We start from the raw sequence: 20,103 nt of genomic DNA on the forward strand, positions 1-20,103 counted from the left end.
ATGTTCATAAGTGTGTTTTCAATAATTCACAGTTACCTCAATCTTTTTTTTTTTTTTTTTACCAGAATTCAATCAATTGGTTTTCTAAGCCAGCTTTAACTACTCGCTTGGTGCGCAGGAGAATTTTCAAAAACATAATTTTGCTGCGCTTGGAAGCTTACACCCTGCCCGTCAATATCTACATGATATTACCCCACAATATCTGGCATTTGCCTCTATACCAGAAAGCTAGAATTCATCAAGAGGGGAAATCAGCTGGTGAGGATCAGCTAACAGCAGACCTTTTCTAGGACGACGGGGAGATTGTGCTAAAATAAAACCATAAGAGTTCTACCTTGGCTACACCCAAGATCGAGTGATAGCTGTAGGAGGATATATTTTCGGATTCTACTCGTCTAAAGCTTTACAACGATATATGGCGACTTTGTTGCACAAATACATTCTTAATCAAAGTTTCCAGTTAACTAATCGACAGTAATTAATACTTAAAATTTGTTCAGGACAATCAAACTCTACAAAAGTTATCCAACGATGTAGTGACTTGATGCGGTGAGTTCAATCTTAAATAACAATTAACTGATGAATGGTAATTCATTACCTCTACAATTATTACAATTCAATTATACTCGAAATAGGTCATTGAAGGATATATGATGATGCTGTACTTCATGGTTTAACCTTTAATCACTATTAACTAATCAAAGATAACGCCTACAATTATACAATGCTATCATTCTCGGCATAAGCCATCTAAAGATATTTACATCCATAATCTACCACGATGTTCAATTTTTAATCACAATTAGCTAATTGGTTGTAAATAATTACAACGCGTAAATGGTGAAGTGGTCAGTAAGGTGCTCATGCGCCAGTTTTCCATAGCACTTCCTGTCCCAGTTTGACCTATAGCTTGAAGTTCATTCGCATATTCCGAAGTGGTACCGAGTTTGTACCTGGAGTAGCAGAGTTGACGCTCTAAAACTGGCCACCCTATATGCGCAGTGCCTCGAGACCTTCGGTATAAGCGGACTTTTAAAATCTGGCATCACCTTAATTCAGAAGAAAGAGGATGTCAAGGATTTAAAGAGTTGCGGATAAATCAGCTTATACCGTCCGTTACCTGAGAGGTATTAGTTAATTACTGATATAATTGGGGAAAGCTTTAAACTTTGATCAACTAAAGTGTCAAGCAGGCTTTCTTAAAAACACTCTACAAATAGCCATATTTATATTTTGCCCATTTTTATAAACTATTTATTTATGACGCTAAGTTTGCCACGTGGCATAAAAGGTATCTCAAAATAACAGCTTGAGGGGCTAATTGGTGCTGCATAATACCCAGAAATGTGGCGCAACAAGTGTGTGACTATGTGACTATGTGGTGGACTTTGTCACTGTCCAGCGTGGGCTTAGCTGGGCAAAGCAGAGGTGTGTGGAGATGTACGTGAGTGTAGAATTGGTGACTGCCATGCTTGGACGATGTTTATGTTCTGCAGGGAAGAAAGTGCCCTATCTCCTTGGCAAAGAAGAGGATGATGAGAAGATGTACTTGAGTGTAGAAGAGGAGGAGTGGTGTAGAGAAAGTGTGTTCAGATTCATATTACAGTTGGTAGTGTGCACGTGTGTTGTGTCTCTTCGCATGTGTTTGTGTTTGTTGCGCCACATTTCTGGGTATTAGGCATAAAAGGTGCTTCTAAAGGGTAGTGTTACAAAAATGCGTGCAGTTCAGTGATGTGTAAAAATCACAAACTGTGAGCAGAAATGCTTATCGGTAGCATATATCTGCAAATGAGGCTTTTTGCGAACTGCAATCGGCGCCGCAGTCGAGCCAAGACGGCGATCGCAGGCGCGACAACGCGAGTGGTATGGCATCTGTTCTTGCTTGAACTTGCCGGTAATCCAATTTCTAGGCTTTAAGCGGTTTACTGCAGTGGAGTTTACTGGTCGGTCCATATGTGTAAGGTAAGCTCACCCTTCACCGTCGGGTCAACCCTTTTCAAAAAAGGTGCGTCAGCATCGAACTGGCTTTTGGTGCTGACACATTAACCTCCCCCCCCCCCCCCCCCCCCCCCCCCCCATTGTAGTTTTTCCAACGGCTGCCGCTCTTTATTTTCTTTTTCGGCCACGGCATCACCGGTTTCACGGCCCAGAAATAAATACCGAAGAAAAATTCTTTGACTCCTTTCCCTGCTTCTTTCTCCCCCACCTGCCTCTCCCTTCCCCCTCATTGCATTTTCTTCTTCGGAAGCAAAAGCGTATTAAACCCTCGCCAGCGATCTCGTTTCCCAGACGAAGACAAGTCCACTTGTCGAACCGTTGGCTCGGCTTGCGAATCGAGGCTCCCCTCTAACCTTGTTCAGTGCTCTTTCATATCGGCGTGTATACCATCTCCTTTCTCTCGTTCTACCTCGGATCCTAGACGTCCTTTGCCACTTTATTTTTAGGGCGAAAGAAGCGCTTCTGGCCAAACCCCAGCGATTTGAGCGATGTGTGCAGCAAAGAAAATGAAGTCTCAGCCAGTCAAAGTAAATGAAAGGGTGGGTATGGTAACCAAGCAAAACTCAATTTTGGCAATGGCCCTGCAGGGTAAGGATGGGTGCACATGGTATGGCACATGAGACATGTCTAAACGGGGTTAGGATCACCCAAATTTCGACTTGGAGTGACTTTTACCGAATTTGATTGTCGGCATGTCTTGGTGTGCTCGGGAGGAAGGAAGGCTTCGGCTAATCTCAAAAGCCAACTTACAAAAGTAGGGTTGTCCCACCCCCAAAACTGACTTGGCGCGATTCAAAACTGAGTCGGCTCACGTACAATACCAACTTGAAAGTCCTTAAAGGGGAATGGACATTGGAAATTTTTACGCTTTAGCACGATACTGAGATCTGAGCCCTACAATACTGGTCATGACAATTCGTCGAAAGCTCGACAGGAGCAACCTATTTAGAGGTGTTTTTGCCCATTTGGAGCAATCGGAATAGCGTGGTCGCTGGCGCTATACATCCCACATTAGCGAAAAAATGCGCTTAAATATACCACCGAAAGTTGATAGTATCTTCCGGAGGATATTACTTTGAATAAATTTCGGGCAAAGGTTGACGAAGGGCAATTTAACGTCGAATCGGGCCTTGGAGCTTGAATTTAAATGACAACAAATCCATGATTATGTTGTGCCGTTATAGAAATACGATTTTTGAATGTTCCTGAGGCATCTTGGAGTAGAAATTTGTGGCAAATTCAATGCCCTTCGAGGTCTTCGAGAGATATTGATATTCCGTATTTTTGCTGTGATTCCATACCGCGACTGCGCATGTCGCTTCTTCCGTGTCTCTGGTATGTGTATATACGTAGGCCTTTTAAATACCTCACATTCATCGGACCAGCAGTTAGTTTCAGGGATGTATGCTTAGAATGCAGCGAGTGTGTAAAATAACCCAAATCAAGATTTACTTGAAATTATTTTTCTGTGGTTTCTCTATTTTCCACATGCTTATTTTTTTTTTTTTTCCTTCTGCGGTGTCGTGCTATCTAAAAACTTCGTTTGTTCCAGCATTACTTTTGTATCTTTCACAGCCCATCTTACTGGTTTTATTCCATTCGTATGGTGTGGCTTGCACTAAATAATTTTTTCTTTCTACTTTATTATGCGTCTCGGACTTCATTGGGTGCTGATTGCATCTCCCGACAGAAAATCTTGTCCACGCTTATTTCACACATTGGTTTTATCCCTCCCCTAGATTGAAACCCGGGTGTGGAGCGCAATAAAGGCGACTGAAGAAAGCAGCGACCTGCAGCCGCAAAGTAAAATTTTGGTTTGTATCAGAATATTTCTCATAATAAATGTCTACGTGTCTTAATGTGCGTAATTTACGAATTACACAAGTCATTATCCTGGTCGATTGAAGCTAGATGCGAATAAGACAAAGCCAGGCAGAGCACTTTCAACTATCAGAGTTGAAGGTGGTGCGGTAGGATTAATTTATGCGTGGCATCTCAACCATTATTTCAATAGTGAAAGGAAATATATCACAGATATGGTATTCTGTAGACTTCACGACCTGGCTATTTACCTACCAGCCGGCTGCCTCCTGAAATAAACTTTTCTCCCTCACTAGCCGGTCAAAATGTGTGTAACCATGCCCAGGAGGTTGTTGTTTTTATTTGTTTATTTTTTTATGGTGAAGAGACGCAGCTGGCTCCTAAAAACCAAAGTGGTCAACTCCTGATGTGGTTGCCACAAAATGTGATTTACAACCCACAATAGCAGATGGAATTTAACTATCATGCATTATTATACTTTCTGCTGTGTTCATGTTGACTTTGAAGAATTAAACCTTGCCAATGGTGAACGTCTCTGCGTGGTCTTATCATCATCATCATCCTCAGCCTCACTACACCCACTGGCAGGGCGAAGGCCTCTCCCATATTTCTCCAATTAACCCGGTTCTGTGCTAGCTGCATCCACTTGGCCCCTGCGAACTTCTTAACCTCATCCACCCACCTAACTTTCTGCCGCCCCTGCTACGCTTTCCTTCCCGTGGTCTTCTACCATCTTCAAAAGACCTAAGAGACGCTCAAAGACATTTGTTAACAGCATTTCGTTCACATAAGAGTCTGCGGAAAGCTTTTTACAAATACTGGAAAACGCGCATGAGCAATAGGTATCCCACCAACCGTCACCGCAGCGCAAAACTGTTTAAGCTACCTTTATCAGCTATGAAGAAATGGGTGATCAAATATAATCCTCAATACTGCCCACGCCGACACGCAAGACAAAAGAGAAGTAAACAAGTCGCGACGGCGTCCCATCCCGCCCGCGTAACTTGTGAGCGCCCAATAATTGGGCCCGCTCAGCAAGGCTATGTGGCGTCACAGGGAGATTTGCGCGCGGGGATGTGTCGCCCCAATCGGTCACGAGCGGTCGTCAGGAGCACTTTTTAAAAATTATTAGTAAATTATACGCTGCATGCAAAGCTATCAAATTTGACTCGAATATTCATAAGGACCAGTGCTATGGATTTCTTGCCCTAGAACATTACTAGAAATTTCATTTCAAGTGCCCTTTAAGGTTCGCGTGTCTCTGGAGCATATCATTTTTGCAAACGTCTTCACGGGCATGCAAGGAATAAGTATGCAACAAGACACCCTGTACGGTAAACTTCATTACATGGGTCTTTCTCCGCAACAGCTCGCCAGACGGGCTTATACGCACAGCACGGGCAGCCTCGAGTGGTTCCAGACAGCACTTGACACGGTTTTGTTGTGTAGGCAGGGAGGCTTTAGAATATACGCCGGAAGGTCGTCAGAAATCCTCGCTATGGTCCCTGGATTTCCCAACTGCACCCAACTGGACATCCCAACTGCACCGTTAACTAGGTCCACACAAACAGTGCCCCTCGCGTGAAAGCGCTTTTCGCAGACACGCGCTTGCGAGGAGTAAATGTAAAGCAACAAATTTTTTGCGCTGGTGCAGCACTCATTCACATTTATCGCCATTCACTCCCATTTCTCGTCATTCACTGTACGCCATGGTCCCATAGGAGCGCGCGAGAGGACGTGATCCGCAATCCTCCGAATCAAATGTATCGGAGCATACTTAATAAACGGGAGTCCCTTAACTCCGTTATCGATATAAGCAACGCAGACATCAACACACTAAACGAGACCTGGTTGCATCTCATAGGATGCAACCAGGTCTCGTTTAGTCTCGGAAATAATTCACTGCTGTGAACGTTATAACGTTCGCTGCAGTGAATTATTTCACAAGTCATCGCACGTCACGATTCATCGCTGCGATCGCGCTATCCGTGTCGGTGGGGGTGGGTTGCTCGCGATAACCAAAGCCATTCATTCTTACCCTCGTCATTTTCAAACCGACTTCGAAGAACTTATCAAATTACATTTATTTTTGGTGTATACGCTACCGGCTTCCTTCCTACTCATCCACTTCGGCTTTTTTTAGTTTCATGACGCCCTTAGTATAGTATCAACACGTCATCAGGCCTATACTGCTCAAATATTTATTTTAGGTAATTTCAATTTTGATAACATTTCGTGGTCAGCACAGGTACCTGTCCTAAACCCTTTTTCATCCCAGAGTAGTGACTTCTTTGTTCTATACCTTTTCCTTCTGTCAATACGTTCCCAAACCTACCAGGTCGTTTAATAATAGCTCGAATACCCTTAATCTTGTTCTAACCACGTGTCCAGACCTAGTGTCGCCGATATCCTACTTACCTGGTTTAAATGGCCACTTACTGTTGGCATTCGGAATTAGAGCCGGGAATGCTAAAGGAAGCAATGCCGTCGAAACCATTCGCGGCTGCAGCAGAGCTAAGTTTGGATTAATTAGCGAAGGGCTAGCCACATTTCTTGACTTATTTACGGCGCATTTTTTTGACCAGACCATGAATGCAAACTGGTACATTTTTAAATCAAAAGTTAACGAACCGACCGAGAAGTGCATACCGAACCGCGTAATAACTTTCAATTCCAACACGCCTTGGTATAACGCTCACTTGAGCCGGTTATCGAACCGAAAAAAGCGCCTATATGTGATACGGCAAAATCAGCTCTTTCTGAGTACCGTTGGACAGCATTAAAGAAGCTAACTAGACTTATACTGCGCACTAAAGGAAGCTAGAAATCACTTCATGCAGACCCATCTACCTTACATGTTTCGCGATAATCCTAAAAAATTCTGCCGCCTTGTTAACCCTTCGTCAAAAGCCGCTATTACGCTATCTAATTGTACTTCTGTCGCTGCGTCTGATTTCCCGTCCGTTTTTAATAGCATGTTTTGCAACAATTTCGCACTCTACAATGGTTCACTGTTACCCAATACGGCATTCTACAATTATTTACTTATGGATGTCATTGTTCTTGACAGTAGTGGTGTTGGAAAAATAATTCAGTCTTTGAGGCACCTGCAAGTCCAGGCGTCGACCGTATTAAACCTATGTTTCTTATGGGCACAAAGCCATATTTTTCACTGTTTTTGTTATTAATTTTTGAACAATCTATCGACGCAGGTGAAATTTTCGATGACTGGAGAATTGAGAAGGTCATTTCACCCCAGAAACCAGGTAGTACTGCTTCCCCATATAACTACCGCCCAATATCACTAATCAGCATTCCGTATAAAATCTTAGAGCACATTCTATGCTCTGAAATTTTTAATTTTCTTGAAACAAATTCGTTTTTCGCACATGCACAGTACAGCGCTCTGAAAAACACTTTCCCGTGAAACGCCGCTAATTACGTTTACGCATAATCTTCATCTAATCCCTAACCACCGCTCGCTCGCCGATCACATTTTCTTAGACTTTTCCAAGACGTTCGTTAATGTTTGCCATAAGCTATTTATTTCGTTATTTATGTCCCAGTTTCTAATACCGCTGATCAAGTATCCCTCCAGGACAATCTTAACCACATTCAATCATGGTGTAATCACTGGTTGATGGCACTTAATCCCAAGCTCATGTCTTTTCATCGTTGTCGCAACACGCATTTCTTTTCTTATAAGATTTCTGGCTCTCCTATCGAACTTGTCCCGTCTTATACTTACCTTGGCATTACTATCCGTAATGATTTATCATGGCGTGAGCACGTGTCAAAGCTAATATCATCTGCAAATAAAAAACTGGGCTATCTTAAACGTCATCTTCACGACGCCCCTCAAAATGTAAAGCTACTTGCTCATAAAGCATTGATCAGACCAAAACTTGAGTGTGCATCCGCAATTTGGAATCCACAGCAAGCATACCTCATTTATTCGTTAGAAGCCGTGCAAAACAGAGCCGCCCGTTTCATTCATCGTTCATACTCATCCTATGTTAGTGTTTAATCTCTAAAGCTACAGTCTCAATTACGCAGTCTTTCCCTCCGTCGCCGCATTTCTAGCCTGTGCCTATTTCACAAATGTTATTACTCCCAGCTCAAACAGCAGCCATACATCTGCGCACCACCACCACGCACTTCTCAACGCATTGGTCATCCGCTGAAAGTTTCAGGCCAGCGTGCCCGTACGAGTACATTTTCCAAGTCATTTTTCCCCAGCGACTGGAACGACCTTCCCCATGAAATTGCAGCCATAGCGTGCCCAACAATCTTCCTAGATAAACTTACATCCCACCTGTCATCATGAAATAAATGTTTTGCTTTATCATGTTAACCCCACCTCTTATGTAAAACCCCCAACAAGGGGGTCTTTAAGGAAAATAAAATTAAATGAAATGAAATGAAAGCTTCTACTTTTAAAAATAGGGCAACTTAGCCTTGATACTAAAATCCTAAAGGGGCTTGAACACTTCATTTTCCACCGCTCTCAGCTTTTAACTTGTAGCAGTCCTACTTCTAGTTGTTCCGTCCACTCTGGGATGCCTCGAGACTCTGTCTTCGGTCCCCTCCTTTCTTTTCTCTACATTAACGACCTACCTCAGCATGTCACCGCTAACATCTATTTTTTTCGCTGATGACTGTGTAGTGCTTCGAGAAATCACTGACGACCTTGACATTAACACATTACAGACAGATCTTAACGCTATCATTGATTTGCGCAACCACTAGCTTATGACACTTAACAATAATAAATGCATAGTTTTGCGTCTATCGCGTACTGAAATACGTCCATCAATCTACCACCTTAATAATACTCAGTACACCCTACCTTTACCTTGGAGTACAAATAACGTCACATCTTACTTGGCCCCTTCACATTAACCACTTAATTAACAACGCTAATCGAATGCTCGGTTACTTGAGACATAATTTTTCTTCCGTCTCCACGTCAATAAAAATGCTTGCTTATAAAACTTTAGTCCGCAATAAATTTGAATACGCCTCCTCTGTTTGGGACGCGAGCTCTGCCAAGCTAACACAATCACTCGAACTTGTTGAAAATAATTCTACTAAATTCATTTTTCACAACTACAACCGGATTGCCAGTATTTCCACCATGAAACAACTGCTAGGTCTACCGTCACTTCTCGCCGTCGTTTGTCTCGTCGCTGCCCATTTCACAAAATATACTTGCGTATACCCACCTGCCCAGTGAACTAATTTCCAATCCGTCTTATCGTTCAGATCGCATAGACCACATTCCCAAAGTTAGAATTATCTCTTGCCGTACTGATACCTTTTCGCAAAGCTTTATTTCACGCACATCCCAGGATTGAAACCACGTTCCAGGACTAATAGCTACCACTGAAGATCACCAACGCTTTAAAAATGCCTTAGCTAACATTGTACATATGAGTCTAACAATTTGTGTTTTATTCGTTTGCTGCGTTTTTTTTTTCGGTTTTGCTTTGTATTTCCTTGCTCCCCTCTTTTATGTCAGTGACCTTGAGGGTACTCATAAATTAAATAGATGAAATTAAATAGGCAGGCAGACTATTCACACTTTTTAACGTTATAGCGTTAAAAGTCCCGTTCACCAAAAATTTGATGTCGGCGGCCGGCGTTGGCGTTGTGAACAAAAAATCACGAGCATGGCTCTGGAAGGCGGTACAGCTGGCAGTCGATATGGCCACGCTCTGACTAAACGTAGGATTGCCTGACATTACATTCGACAGGAGCTGCCAACTCGGGTCTCTTCTTTCGTATGGGAGGGTGATATCAGAATCACCCAGCCAGGGCCATTGAAGTTCCCGTTACCAAGAGGCCAAGCAGGCACGTTCATATGGTTGGAAGGGGGCTCCGTATGTGGGCCAGCCGCCTACGCTATCGCGTCATAAAGTTACAGGCGGAGCCTTTATGGACATTATGGACACATGGCTCTGGCAGGTCATTTTTGGCAGCTGCCATGTCCGGGCACTGATTGGCCGTCGGTTTGTGCGATGTTACGGGACCGCGGGACCTAGTCATATTGGCTGGCGCTGGCAACTCGGGTTTCGCATTTGATTTGGAAAGGCGGCATTGAAATCCAGTCTTCCAGGACCCTTAGATCCCGCGTTAAACACGCTACTCATATAGGCCACGCAGGCACGTTCTTGCGGTTTGTATAAAACGGGGCTTTATGTATTAACGCAATAGCGTTAAAGGCCCCGTTCACCGAAAATCCGGCGTCGGCGACCGTCCGTCGGCGTTGACGTTGTGAGCGAAACAAATTATGGGTATGGCGCTGAAAGGTGGTATAGCTGGCAGCTGACATGGCCACGCTCTGATTAGGCGTAGGGCTTCCTGGCACTACGTCTAACAGGAGCTGCCAACTCTGGCCTCTCCTTTCATGTGGGAGAGTGATATGAGAATCAACCTGCCAAGGCCCTTGCATTCTGAGTCAGACACGCTATCCCTAGGCCACGCAGGCACGTTCATACGACTTCGTTAAAGCGGGGACTTACACTTGGGCTCGTAGCCCCGGAAAAAAAAAAAAGACTCAGCGCATCGCGCATTTGCACTGCCGCTCGCTATCGTTCCAAGGTGGCACTTCCCAGCCATTCATGAGAAACTAGCACGCGTAAAGCCGCACCCGACTGCGAAGCAAGCTTGCACGCCTGGCGAAAATTTCGGCCGTGTTTCATCAAAGTCTACATATTACTCCTATTTCTATTCACACAGAAGAGATCACGGCAGTAAGTCAAACTCACCAAGCGGATACCAGAAGAGGTTTTCACTGCCGTGCGACCTTTTAATGCGGCGAAGCCAGATCGTATTCTATTGTACGCATTAGTGGCGAAATATTTCTCATTGTCGGTTGGTTTCACTCCTCGTACACTGGGTATTTTAACGCGATAGCTTTAAAGAGCCAGTTCTCCAGAAAGTCCGACGTCGACGTTGTGAGAGAAAAAAACAATTATGGAGGACGTTTAAGCTGCGCCTTTCAAGGTATGAGACGATAGGGTAGGCTCCACATGTGGAGCTCCGCTTTAACACAACCGCATGAACGTGCATATATGGCCTATGGGGTTATAACGTGAATGCGAGGATCCCGGCAGGCTGATTATATCACCCTCCCATATGAAAAGAGAGCCCCTAATCGACAGTTTCTGCCAAACGGAACGTCAGGCAACCATACGCGAAGTCAGAGCGCGGACATGTCGGCTGCCAGCTACCGCCTGCCACAGCCATGCTCTTGATTGTCCGCTCACAACGCCCAGAATGCCGGATTTTCTGATGAACGGGGCTTTTAATGCTATCGCGTTAATATGACGTCCACGCCTCTGGCATTCCGTGCCAATGTTGTTGGCATGGCCGGACGCTGTTCGGCGGGTTGTGTGACAAGGACAACATGAGTGGTCTGTCATATAATCTGACAGCTTACTACTTTGTACGTTAACATATGTGTGGGCGGAGGACAAATTAACAGATTAGAGATACACGAGCAAGGTGCATGTACACGAATGCGGGTCCGCAAGGGAAGCCTGAAGACGGGAGCCACTCACGCTTTCGTGATATACCCTTAAAGGCGGAGATTCAGTGTTCCCCATCAATTCGCGAGAGTTACGATTGTATCGAGGCAGTAATTTAATCGAGCAGCCATGACGAATTAAAATAATGCAAGTTTATGCACATAATTTTTACTCGGATTATGATGCCGCCTATTTGAAAATGCTGCGAATGCGCGCTATCATCGATGTCGAGACTGGCTTGCCAATCCGCAGTTTCTGCACACAAAGCTGCATTCTGCTTCTGCTGCTGGCAACGGGACAGCAATGAAATGATATCTTCCTGCTTTTTGATCTCGTTGACGTACAAAAAGGCATGTAGGAGTTCTGCTAAGCTTTCTTTCTGCCACGATGCTCCGCGAAGAGCCTCATAAATTGCCTGCTATTCAAGACCAAATGCGCGCAGCGCGAATCTGCCTTGCTAGTTTTCGTCAATTATAATGCGGCACGGGCACAGTGTGGCGACGATGGCGGAGATATCGGGAATATTTGATAGCAGTATTATGACAAAAACGTATGAATGCGCCAATAAAGCACTCGTAAAGGAGTCGTCATCAAACATTTCCACGTGCATTCAACTCATCTTAGACGTAGTGGCACCGCATAGCGGCTTCGATTTCGTGAAAATCCCCAGTAACCTTGGCAGATTGCAAGGAAACTAGATTGAGCTGAAATTTTTGCAGTCATGAAGGAATCGCGGAATCAGAGTGTGGAAGAGCCATATGTACAATATCTATATAGGCTGCACAAGCACAGTTGTTCTATATAAAGACAACTGATAAAATCCCTAACAGGGAAGAGTGTGAAAAAAGAATACAAGATCTGAGCAATGCCATTCACCATGCGTTCTCCGGCCGTATTCCACATACTTCGATTTTTAATTTCCCATTTTGGATTCATTTTGTCCGGTGGTATTTATTGGTCACTTTTTGTGGGGAGAAGCTGCTGTTTTCAGGCGTCCATTGCGAGCGTTTATTAATAGTCTCATTAGCGACCGCATCTCAGCATGACTTCATTACTTAGTTATTCTTTAGTCAGTGACTGTGAGTGCTGCGAATGATGATGGCTATCGCCAACAGCGAGACCCACTATCTTGCCATTTCTGTGACTGGCCGCTCGCTGCTTTCGTTTCATGCTGCCTTCATGGTGAAGCTCGAGCAGATTAAATGAAAAAGGGAAAATGTAGGCTAAGGAATACGGCCCAAAATTGGGGGCGGCAGGGGATAAGGTTTAAGGAAACTTAGAAACCTTTGATTAGCCGAAAAGATTTATTTGCTAATTAATTTAGGGGACAATTTCAAAGCATTATCGATGACCTAGACATGCAGAGCACGTAGGCCTAAAGACTACTGCGCGAAAAAATTGTAGAGGTTGAACTATCCTTGAACCAAGTTCTACGAGCGTAAGCCATCAGCCGCAGCTGCAACCGCAGTCGCTGCAGCCTGTCTGGCACGGCAGTGGTCTCTGACTTTAGCGAGAGTGGCTTTCTCTATGCCACGCTGCCTCTTCTTGTTACGCCGCCTGGTGGATTCACCAGACGCTACGCTCGCGGACCTCGACCGCACTCGCCCAGATGGCATATGTGTATGGCTTATTTATTTATTTATTTATTTCGACCTCAAAGACCCCATTGAAGGGGTATTACATGAGGGAGTGGGTTACAGGGCATATTATTGCTTCGAGTGATGCTTTGAACATTGATGGGTCTGTATGGAGCACGACGTCGGCAGGCAAGTCATTCCAGTCTTTTGCTGTGCGAACGAAAAATGAATATAGATGCGCAGATGTGCGGGCTTGCGGAGGATGGGTTGTCTTTTCGTGGTTCGTGCGGCTGGAGATGCGGTATGCAGGGATGATAACAGATTCGTGCGAAAGATGATAATAGAATTTATGAAAAAGAGATAGTCTTGCGATGCTACGCCGGTTAGCTAAATTTGATAAACGGGCATTGCATTTTAGTTTCGTTACGCTTTCATGATAAGAATATGCAGAGAAGATGAATCTAGCGGCGCGGTTTTGTATTGCTTCTAGCGTGTTAGAAAGATTAAGTTGATTATTGTCCCAAATAGCGCATGTATATTCTAGTTTGGGCCGTACAAATGTTACATAGGCTAGTGATTTTAACGATGGTGGTGCTAGACGTAGTGTTCGCCGAAAATACCCCAGGACTCGATTTGCTTCTTTAGAAATTTGAGTTACGTGGTATGTCCACTTAAGATCATGTGTTAAGTGAAGGCCAAGGTATTTATATGTGGTTACTGCTGCAATTTCTGAATTAGCTATTAGGTACTTAAAAGGTGGTTCAGAGGGACGCCTGTGAAAAGAAAGTACAGAAGTTTTTTTTCACGTTAAGAGACATGAGCCATTTACTGCACCAAGTTAAAATGCGATCAATGTCAGATTGAAGAAGTTGGCGATCACTGTGAGTGATTATGGGACGGTACACAACACAATCGTCAGCAAATAGGCGTATGTTAGAGCATATGTCAGTTGGCAGGTCGTTTATATAGATAAATAAGAAAAAGCAGGGGCCCCAGGACTGTGCCCTGGGGTACCCCAGATATAACAGAGGAGTGAGAAGAAGTGCATTTATTAGCGAGGACAAACTGTTGCCGGTTAGTTAGAAAGTTACGAAGCCAGTCAAGTACCAAGGAATTGAGATTAAGCCGTGAAAGTTTCAAAAAAAGCCGTCGGTGGGGAACTTTGTCAAACGCCTTTTCGAAATCTAAGAAGAGGGCGTCCACTAGAATGTTGTCATCAAGGTTGGAGCTTAGGTCATTAATAAATAGGGCTAACTGTGTGTCGCAAGAAAATCCCTTTATAAAACCATGTTGGCTGGCGTGAAAGAAATTAACAGATAAAAAAAAATTTCATAACGTGAGAAAAGATTACATGTTCCATTAGTTTAGACGGTACGCTAGTAATGGATATAGGACGGTAATTATGACGAGAAGATGAAGGCCCTTTTTTTGGTACTGGAATGACTTTACCCACTTTCCAGTCGTGCGGTACAATGCCTGATGAAAGCGATTGCTGAAAGATATGAGACAACAGCGCACTTGTGATATGTTTTGTATTTTTTAGTACCTTTGCGTTAATATCATCAATACCTGCTGATGATGTTAGTTTCAAAGAATCAATTAATTTAACAATGCCGTGGGGTTCGAATGATATATCGGGCATAGCAGGAAAACCAAAGGATGGAAAATCCGGTAGGTCCCCATCTGGTTCACGAGTAAATACAGAACTAAAGGTCATATTTAATACTTCAGCAACGTCATGTTCCGCAATTGTAGCCATATCATCATCATGAAGTGTTATTGGGTTGCTAGGGTTAGGATTGATACATTTCCAGAATTGACGAGGATTTTTGCGTAGCATTTCAGGGAGCGTGGTATTAAAAAATGATTGTTTAGCTTTAAAAACATGGGCGCTAAATTGTTTTTCGGCTACGTAATACTTCTGCCATGTATTAGGGTTGTTATTTCGTCTGGCTGCTCGAAATAATCTTTTCTTCTTGTTATTAAGACTCTTTAATGTATTATTGAACCAAGCGGTATTAACGCGCTCACTTACAGTAATTGTAGGGATGTATTGTTTTACAAGACTGTTCATTTTATTCTTAAAAAGAAGCCGGTTAGTCTCGGTGGACCTTCGTTCAAAGTCGATAAGAAACGAAGTACAGAAATTTTCGAGTTCACGTTTAATGCTTAAATAATCGCCTTTATCATAAAGAGTGAGTGTTTTAGTTACTTTCTTAAGTTTTGGCAGGTGGTTGAGAAACGTGGCGTGAATTATTGAATGGTCACTAAGTCCAGGAAGATATGAAAGGGATAACAGATTCTCTGGATGTGAGGTTAAAATCAGATCAAGTGTGCTAGATGACTGTGCACTTTGTCTTGTTGCTGAAGAGATTAGTTGGGTTAAGGCATAGGTTTGACATGTGTTCACAAAATGGCACTCGGCGGAATTTGATGCGATCTCAGAAGGGCGAGACCAGTTTATCGCGGGAAAGTTAAAATCCCCTAAAATAAAGATAGTAGCATGCGGAATCTTCGTGGTTACGGTATTAATAGCATCATGAAATAGTGGAATGAACGAGGCGTCGCTGTCTGGAGCGCGGTAAGTACTGCAGATTATCATGGGCGGAAATGAGGCACGAGAGCGGATGAACAGTATTTCAAGGCGTGCGTCAATCTGTAGATTAAAACATTGAAGGTTACGATGGGTGGCTATCAGCACGCCTCCGCCTCGCCTGCCTACTCGATCGCGGCGGAAAATATCGAAGCTCGGGAAAATTGTCTGCACCTCTTTATAATCTATTAGTTCATTTAGCCAGGTTTCAGTTAGTACGATGACATTGCATTGGGTAGTGTCTATGAGGCTTGTGAGGGCATCGCGTTTAGGAAGAAGGCTTCTTATGTTAGTATAAAGGAAAGATACAGTGTTCAAAGTCGAGTTGTGGGAGGGACTTGTAGATAGCTATGAGGAGCTGGGAACTACCTGCTGTGAAGCTCGATCAAAAGTGTATGTGGTGTTTCCTATGGTCAACTTATCATGCCGGAGGGTGAATTTCCCACGCTGGCCCTTTGCAAACTGCACTAGGTTCTTACGGAAGGAACGGCGCCGATGAAACTTCACGAAGACGATGATGTTCACTGCATAGTGCAAGAATGTTCTGAAGAATGAAGATGACGATGTTTGCTGCATAACGCGGGAGTTCAAGGTCACGTTTTCAGAGTCAGATGACATAAGGGTTTCACGTGGAAAAAGTAGAGCTTACGCTGTAGCATAGGGTGACGTTCAGTAGTCACCACTTAGGGCAGGTAGCGATAACTTATCCGGACCATATTAGAGAAATAATAAGAGCGACATTGAGAAGAAGGAATTATATGTAGGTTATTCTTATTTCATGAAGGGCACTTTGCCGGTATCCCTATAGAGAAAAGTGTATGGCACCTGTATCTTACCGGCAGAAATGTGGGGGCTAACAAAAAAAAAAGTACAAATTAAGTTTTGGTCAAAGCAGCGACTAATTACAGGAAAAAAATTAAGTGTTACATAAGCAGACAGGCACAGGCGGAGTATGTCAGGGAATAAACTCAAGTTAGTGACATTCTAATCGAAATCAAGAAGAACTACGCATGGACTGCACATGTAGTGCAGAAGCAACCGTTGGTCGCTCAGGGCAAATGACTACATTCCAAAGGAGGTCAAATAGCAGGAGTGGTAGAAAATTAGGTGGGTGAATTAGAGTAGGATGTTTGCGAATATAAGTTACCCGGAATTGCACAGGACCGGGTTAATGAACTTGTCGTGCAGGCAGTGGACTGGACGGAAACAAGCTGAAAACGATACAAGTAGAAGGATGATGATAATGATGGTGATGCTGAGATTAAGGTAAAATGTCGAGCCCCCTTTTAGAGAGCCTAGCGTGGTCCCTACATTAACTCACGTCTACGGCTTCATTGATTCTTTCACCAGTTACCTCAGTGAATACCTAGGCAACGGGCAGTAAGCTCATCGGTATGTAATTTTCAAATTCTTGAAAGCCCCACTTTTTATGGATTAAGATAATATTAGGTTCTTGCGTAATCCTGGTAAGCTTGAAGTAGTGAGCTGTTGAGCATACAGGGCGGTGAAATCTTCTAACTCCTTCTCCCCAGTATACATGATTGCTGGCAATCAACATGCATTCCTGTAGATCTCATGATTTAGTGTGGCGTGCTCTGTCGACCCAAGATCACCACTACTTCTACAAAATAGAAGCTTATTGGTCTGGTAAAATATGCACAAGAATCAACCGGCAGAAAGGGCGAGTGTGGGTGACAGGAAGACGCCGATTGAGGATGGCGGAGAGATGGAAGATGCGCTGAGTGAGGTCTTGAGTGACAGGCGAGAATGGCGAGTCGCCAGGAATCTCTCAGTTTGTTTAGCCGAGGAGGCAGACAACGGGGGAAGGGAACAAGTAGCAGCGAGTATCGGATCGCCGCCGACCGTCGTCGCCCAGATGCTGCAGGAGTAACGGCGGCGTCGGCGGCAGCGAGGGGTGCTCCCGTTCGGGCGCTGCCCCTCGGCAACGCCGGCTGAACTCCGGCGTGCCCGCATCCTCTGCGCCGTGAGAGGCATGCGGCTGCGTCGATGGGACGCGTTTGCGAACGACCGTCAAACTGATCGTCAGGTACCGCATGCCCGCGCTCACAGCACTCGCGCTATATGACAGTGTCACGCAACTGTAATCGCAGAGAGGTGAGTTTGTGGGCACGCTGTCTCGCATGGCGCTGAAGGCGACTGCTGCGAAGATCATTTCAATGCTCCATAGCCCCAGTCAAATAACAGTGAGCGCATAATTCAGAAAAGATGCCAGGGACAAATATTCAGTGCACATGTGCCTGGTTTCGGTACGTGTGTGTGCTCTCTTCTAAAGGACATACAATAAAGTATTATGAGCCCGAAATAAACACGGAGGGTAAGACACGCCTCAGATGTATATTGTGAACGGCTTGAATAGGTCTGAAGAAGTTTACTTTTTTACTCTCTCTCAAAGTATAAAAGTAGTTTGTTCTCCGCAACTGATGCTGCAAATTAAGCCGAAAAACGAAACAATATCTGCCTTCCGATACCTTCATAAAAAGCTAGAGTGTTCACACAGGGGTGAATGTATAGAGGGACACCTGAGGATGAAATGGAGTCTGATGTGAAACTTTGAACGAGCTCCCTTCCCCCTATTCCTTAAATCCGCCCCTGAGTTCACCGCCGATTGAGAGGAACGAACTCAGATATTCCAAATACCTTCTGACCCTTTGCTGCAAACGTCCTCCCGTCAACCGTGCGTCTCATCAGTCGCTGGTTTTCTATATTCGGTTCCACCAATGCGTGCAAACAACACGACCTGCATCTTGTTCATTGCAGTCATGTACAACGAGGTCTAAACCTTCCGGATTCAAACGCGTCTCAATGACGGCGATTGCACTTGTCCTGTCTTCGAGTACGCAATACCAGCACCTGCACAAAGCGCCCCCAGAGCCCCACGATAGGGCTTCTAAGCCCGGGCGCTGCTTGCACAGCTGAAATCGCGGCACGGCCGCAACTGCTCCCAGCACGTCCATCATCCTGAAACGCTGCTGTCCCCCGCGGGCCAGGGACGCTGGCGCGCGCGAGCACGCGCGCGCGCGTCGCGTCCGGAATCTTCCGGTGTCGCCGTCCGAGACGACGGGAAGAAGGAGCTCGCACGTCCCGTCGGCAGCGACCCGTTCGGGTTACCACATCTGGTGGCCAGACGCAGCAAACTTTCTCCCCGCGGACTCTCTCCGAGAAGTCGGCGGTCGGGGCGGCTGGCTCGCGGATGAATAATCGCGACTCCCCGCTTGAATTGGCAGCGCTGTTTCATGCTTACGACCCCTCGTGATCTATGACGCTTTACCGGGCCTTGCCGCGGGCGCCGAGCCGAGACGGTCGCGGCCGCGCTTCGCCGAGGTCGCCTTGTGCGGTCCTACCGCAGCCGCTTGCGTAACCGCCGACGGATGGGTGGCCGCCGCCGTATACCGCTGCTCCGAGGTCGAGAACGGATTGCTGCAGAGAGGGATTTAGAGACGAGCTTCCTTTTCACCGTGAAAAACGCTCTGTAGGCAAGCAAATGGTTTCCACCGAACGTTTTAGAACAGCCTTTGTGCTAAGCGTCAACGCGCGGGAGTTTCATGCGTGGAGGTATAGTTCTTGATTGCGCTAATCCCTGACTAACGCTGCCCTGAGGGTTCACTGTTTCGATCGGAAACATGCCAGTCTGTCGATACCAATACGTTACTATGGCATGCAAGCAGACTACCGTTGGAATCCTTGCGCCCTCGCATTTTTTGCTTCGCGCTTTCGTGTCATTTCTCCACTAATTTCGCAGCTGTTTGTGACGCTGTTTCGGAACAAGCTTTTACTGGTACAGTTGCCGCTGCTGAAGCCCTTTTAATTCCGATTTTTGTGAGGCACCACTCGGAGGTTGTATAAGAGATGGCAGAGGGGCTTTCGCGTGTAAAAAAGCGATTCCTTCGTAAAAAAAAAATGAAAGAATACCTATATTTTTATTTAATATTTGCTGACCAGGAAGCAGATCACCTCCTTCATCATCCCCCCTCCCCCCTTTCTTTTTTTGTTGAACATGTAGGGGCGTCAAGTTTCGGCTGTGAGGTATTTGTTGGCATTAGCTTAGAGAGCCGTAAGCAGACACAAGCCGTCGCATGTAGTACATTCAGAACCGGTGCATAATTTGAAACTTTATATTTTTTAGATAATTTATGATTTGATTTCTTTCGACTTTCGGTTTCAGCGGCAGAATGGTGGTAAGCGGTCAAAGTTCAGTTGAGGTCGCGCGAGCCATAAAATATACAGACCTTTAGACCAATTATTCAGCTGTTGTGATTTCAGATCTTTTAGAAGGCCGGCGTAATTGTCGCTGTGAATTAAGACGACGAAGCAGCAACTATATCGCATCTTTTCTTTTTTGCTTTATACCTGACGTGGCATATACTGAACATGGACCTCATACCACTATTCGACTCTTGAGACCGAGCAAAGAATGCAAGCCGACATAAAGCAGGAATTAAATTACTTGCGAATCATTACCTAATCTATGATTATTCCACCTGGGGTGAAGTAGGCTAGGAGTTTAAAGCCCAAGAGGTTTTCTTTCCTTACTGCTTCTTCAATATTGCAAATCCGCCTAAAG

This window comes from Amblyomma maculatum, chromosome 1 (genome assembly GCF_055883805.1).
Source record: "Amblyomma maculatum isolate TAMU_Amacu chromosome 1, ASM5588380v1, whole genome shotgun sequence".
Lineage (NCBI taxonomy): Eukaryota > Metazoa > Arthropoda > Arachnida > Ixodida > Ixodidae > Amblyomma > Amblyomma maculatum.